This window comes from Peromyscus californicus, unplaced genomic scaffold (assembly GCF_007827085.1).
Source record: "Peromyscus californicus insignis strain IS unplaced genomic scaffold, ASM782708v3 Scaffold_8__1_contigs__length_139910024, whole genome shotgun sequence".
NCBI classification, from domain to species: domain Eukaryota; kingdom Metazoa; phylum Chordata; class Mammalia; order Rodentia; family Cricetidae; genus Peromyscus; species Peromyscus californicus.
The window spans coordinates 74,099,411-74,104,965 of NW_026294606.1; the positions used below are offsets into that span (position 1 = coordinate 74,099,411).

Here is a 5,555-nt window from a genome sequence, read left to right on the forward strand (position 1 = left end):
GTCTACCTCTCAGCCCATCAGTCTAAACCTTCAAGTAGATGTCACAGAATTGTCAAAATGTCTCTCCTCCACATCTTCCTCCAAGCTCTACTTCTAGCTTGTCTCAAGTCAGAAGATGTTATCCCAGTCAGTCACCTGACTCTCAGTTCAGAACTTGTTCCTCTTGAGACCTGGCTCTTTCTTCCCCTTTCAAGTCATCACCGAGTTGTATTTTTAGCTCATAAAAGTATCTGGAAGCTTCTTTGTTCCCGAGAGCCATGCCGCTGACTTCTCCATCTTCCACAGTCTGCCAATGGACAAATGACTGAAAACAGATTACATCATGCCTGCGGAACACTCTGGTCCAGCTTCCTTCTTCAGGTGGTATATTTCTCCCTAAGTCCTGTGCAGCTGTGGTGACTTCCTGCTTCTGCCATGCGTTTTATCTTCTCTTCTCAGAACTCTTTCTCCTTGCAACCTTTGCTTCCTTGCAGCTCCAGCTTCTACTAATTCTATAATCTAACTGAAAATGCTGGATCATACAAAACCCAATATAAGACTTCCTTAATGCTCTTTCTCTTGCACAACATCCTCTTTTTTTCTTTTCAAAACACTAAGTTTCTAAGTATAAGTGGTTTGCGTGGTTATTGATTATTCATATCCTTCGAACACTGCTTTTTAATTTTAATTTTTATTTATTTATTTTTTAGTCTGTGTAGGCCCAACAAATAGGATGGTTCCTGGTAGTAACTGTTTTCAGAATGACAATGAGTGTGTTATGTTAGCTAAAGGTGTTATGATGAAATAATCAATTCAATTTTTTTTTTTTACCCTATCCCAAATAACCTTTGGGTTATGACTTTCTCATGCTGGATTTGTTTTTTTTAGATGGAAGACATTTCTTTCTTTCTTTCTTTCTTTTTCTTTTTCTTTGTTGAGACAGGGTTCTCTGTGTAGCCTTGACTGTTCCAGAACTCACTCTGTAGACCAGGCTGGCCTTGAACTCACAGGGATCTGTCTACCTCTGCCTCCAGAGTGCTGGAATTAAAGGCCTGCACCACCACTGCCCAGCTGTGAGATATTTCTTAAAGGCTGATGCTCTGGCAACAATGCTGTTCAAATGGATTTCAGTTCATGTGCAAGATGTGGTCCTGAGAGTATTTCTGATGTCCCCAGACTTGAGATCATGTCTGGGATTGCATTGATTCACTGTCAGCCACGGAGGTGCTTTTTTTAGACAATTACATTTGGTGTGTGTGTGTGTGTGTGTGTGTGTGTGTGTGTGTGTGTGTGTGTGTGTGTGAGATGGCACACATGTAGAAGACAGAGAACAACTTTCTGCAGTTAGTTCTCTCCCTCTACCATGTGGGTCCCAGGAATTGAACTCAAGTCATCAGTCTTGTAGGCAGTGGTTTTGCCCATTGAGCCATCTTGCCTGCCTGTGGGATGGGCTTTACTGAGATAACCCTGCAGACTTTCCAATCCGGTGTCTCTCTGGCACCATTACTGACTTATATTTCTTTTTGGAATGTCTACATTGAGTAACTTAGAAAGTTTTGCCAAACATTGGCTAGTTGTTGAAGAGTCATTATCATCTACATGTGCCACTTGGGAGATGAACTAGGATGGGTAATCTCAGCATTTCTAAACTCTCCGGGCAGGTCTCCTACTGCAACCACCTCTTCCTGTCCTGGGAAGTTCCACTGACTGTATTTTGTGAATGGGCAAAAGTAACACAGGATCGACAGATGGCTCTTAGAAATTACAGTCTTTCCACAGGACAGGAGTCATGCTATCATGTTTTATTTCCTTCTTGCTAGCCACTGCTCTGTAAAGCAGAGTTCTGGGTTATTGGTCCCATTGTACAGAGGAGGGAATCATGGCTTTGAAGGGTTTCAGAGCAGTCAGGGGAGGGAATGAACTTTGTTGCAGACCTGAGTTTGCCTGACTCCAGGGCCTGGACCCTTCAGCACTGTGTTAAAGTTCTGTTTGGGTATCAACTTGTTTAGTGAATAGCAAAACAAACAAACAAACAAACAAACAAACAAACAAAACCTAACCAACCAGCCAAACAAACAATCCCAAACTTTATTCTCAAAGTCTGATTCAGGCCATAAGAATAAAGCCAATTGGTTGCTAAACTACATGTTGTGATATTACTCATGAATTTAATCAGTAAAGAATTTATTATACTTATTTTGTGTGTGTGTGTGTGTGTGTGTGTGTGTGTGTGTGTGTGTGCGTGTGTGTGTGTGTACACCCCCACATGCACATGCCATGATGTGCATATGAAGATCAGAGGACAACCAAAGGAGTTAGTTCTTCCTTTCTATCATGCTGGTCCTGGGGCTTGAACTCAAGTCATCGGACTTGGCTGTACACACCTTTAAACTGAGCCATCTCATTGGTCCTCAGTAAAGAATTTTGAGAGCCTTCTACTTAGTAACTCTCTTTAGGTTCGAAAAACTGCAGATGAAAAGACACAGCCTCTTCCCTTGCAGAAGGCTCTGGTTCCGTGGGAAATGGGCAATTATCCAGTATTTAGAATGCAGGAGGATCAATGCCTTAGCAGATTCTAAGGATCTGCCAGACCTACAGGCAGTGAGAAGGGAAAGTGATATTTTCTGCAGAGGGGACCATACCTGCAGATCTGAGTGGAGGACTGTCTTAGTCACTGTTCTATTGCTGTGAAGAGACACCCCTGAACACTGCACCTCTTATAAAAGAAAGCATTCGATTGGGGCTTGCTTAGAGTTTCAGAGGTTTAGTTCATTGTTATCGTGGCAGGGAGTGTGGCAGCTGTGGTGACCTGAATGAAAATGGCCCCCATAGACTCATGGGGAGTGTGTGGCCTTATTGGCATAGGTGTAGCCTTGTTGGAGAAAGTGTGTCACTTAGAGGGTGGACTTTAAGATTTCAGAAGCTCAAGCTAGGTCTAGTGGCTCACTGTCTCTTCCTGTTGCCTGTGGATCCAGATGTAGAGCTCTCAGCACCATGTCTGTCTGCATGCCACCATGCTGCCCACCATGACGATAATGGCTAAACCTCTGAATTGTAAGACTGAACCTCTTACTGCCCCCTCAATTAAATATTCTCCTTTATAAGAGTTTCTATGGTCATGGTGTCTCTTCACAGCAATAGAAACCCCAATAAGACCAAAATACACAGGCAGACATGGTGCAGAGAAGTAGCAGAGAATTTTACATTTGGATTTGGATCTGCAGGCAGCAGAAAGAGAGAGACACTGGTCCTGGATTGAGCTTTTAAAACCCCAAAGCCCACCCCCAGTGACACACTTCCTCCAACACGGCCACACCTCCTAATCCCTGTCAAGTAGTGCCTCTCTCTGATGACCAAGCATTCAAATATATGAGCCTATGGGGGCCATTCTTATTCAAACAACCATAAGGACTGTTCATTACAGTGGAATGAGACAGATAGTACTTCAAGCACTCAAGCTGAGGGTCTGACCACATCAAATCTTGGTTCTTCTCAAGTCTCAGAGCAGAAACACAGGTAAGCCAGATCTGCTAAGATAATGGTATGGACATTTGAACAGGTATCTACTCCTCAGTCTTCATCTCTGAGTCTCTTAATTCACAGTTAAAGGTGAGAATCTTACTACTCACTGGCCAACCGCCTGAGGCAGGTGTCGGTCCATCCCCTGGCTGTTAGGGTGACCAGGATTGCATGTGGATGGGGAGCAATTGCATTGGAGCCACCCAAGGTTGAGCGTCTATTGCAGGAAGCTCTTTCCTGAGCCTGATGGTGGAAGAGATTTCTGTAGGAAGACAGTATATGACAAGGTAACAAATTCATCTGAGACAACATTCTGGGAAACAGAAAAAGGTCTATAATTTTTAAGTGAACAATTACAAAAGGTAAGCAAAACCCCTATCTGTTAAAACCACAGTCTCAATCACGACTATCATTTAAGATAACGCCCACTTGTGACTCCAGAGTAGAACATTTCTAAGCCTGAAATCATCAGGATTTCTTTGTATTGCTACTGATTTTGAAATATTTGAAAATGAATCTGCGTGGTAGGTCATTAACAAAATACTGACCCAGACATCATAACCTGAATCCTGCAGAGAAGGCAGGTGGGCACGGGAGGCCACTAGACAAGAACTAAGTACTTCCTCCCTCATTCACACAAGTAGTGATGTAAATGAGAAGCTTATCTTTGTTTGATTAGGGTGGGTTTGTTACAGCAATTTGTAATTGGTGACTTTGACAGTGGAGGTTGGAACAGTACTCCGCATTTGTAGGCTGACTAGTTCATGGTCCTTTGGTCTCTGGACATGACAGAACCTGTCCACTCCATAAGTCTGAGGTTCTGAATATGTGCAAAGGGTTCCTGTTGACCAGCAGAGCAGAACTGTGGGATCAGGACTAGGTTTCTATTATGGTTATTTAGTTCCTCTGGGCTTAGTGTTGCAGCTCTTAGCTGGACAAGTGGGATTTTACCAGGTAACATCTTTTTTATTTGTCCTGCACTGTCCTTTAACTTATAATTGCCCTTGATTAATAAAGGAATTAAGAAGTTCATAAACAAATCTTACAATGAATTTTCAAAAATAGTGCCATATAAACATTCTCCCCTAAGTATACAAGCTTTTTAATGAACTTGTAAAATTCTGTGCATTTAAAATGTTTCAAAAGGACTATTGTATTTTTCCTGTGTTACCCATAGGTTAAAAACCAGTGTAAATAGCATAAACTATATTGCTCTGATAGTTTGTAGTACTGATGCCTAAACAACTTTTCCTAATTTAAAATTTCATAGAGAGGCAGAGGCAGGTAGAGCTCTGAGTTCAAGGTCAGCCTGGTCTACAGAGCAAGTTCCAGAACAGGCAGGGCTACATAGAGAAACTCTATTTCAAAAAAACAAATAAATAATTAAATTTCATGAAATAAGTAATTTCTTTCTTAGATATGTGTAGATTTGTTTCTTATTTTGAGTTGAGGACACCTCTAGATATATAAATCTGTTGCTTAATAAGTTGTGTAATCTTATAAAAAATAACTTTGGAACTCACAAAATTGATACTTCCATAGGACCCCCAAGAAAAACAGACCCCACCTAAATGAATATTCATAGCAAATCATATGATGCAGCAGGACATCATAGTCTGAAATCAGGATATTGGCTTTTTCCATCATTTTTTCTGTTCTTATTCTTTGTGCTCCCATTTTGTGGTGTACTGGGAATCTAAAGTGTCCTCCCCTCTGCCCACTCCATGCTCCTTCAGGTCTTGCCACTGAGCTATATGCTCAGCCTTAAAGAGAGTCTGCCAGATGGGTGCATTCTCACTGGATTTCACAAGTTGTCTTATTTTTTCTTCCTTTCAAGAAATGTTTTATCATGTATAATGCTGTGGATACTGAAAATATTTAGAATTAAGAATAATCACAAATAACACCGGACCCCTGAGATTATATGTTTCAAATCTCTGAAGTTTGGAAGCAACATTTCAAAGTATCGGGAAATCACAGGCTCCAATCTCTGGTTGACATGCGTGGTTTTCTGAATTGGGCTCTTGATGTCACCCAAAGAAGAGGGGAAAAAAACC

At 41.6% G+C, this 5,555-nt stretch overlaps 1 long non-coding RNA gene across 1 annotated transcript in view; it reads left to right on the forward strand.

Moving 5' to 3' along the window:
• LOC128104062 (uncharacterized) overlaps positions 1–5,555 on the forward strand; it is a 61,847-nt gene that overhangs the window by 34,196 nt on the left and 22,096 nt on the right. The window lies entirely within an intron of this gene.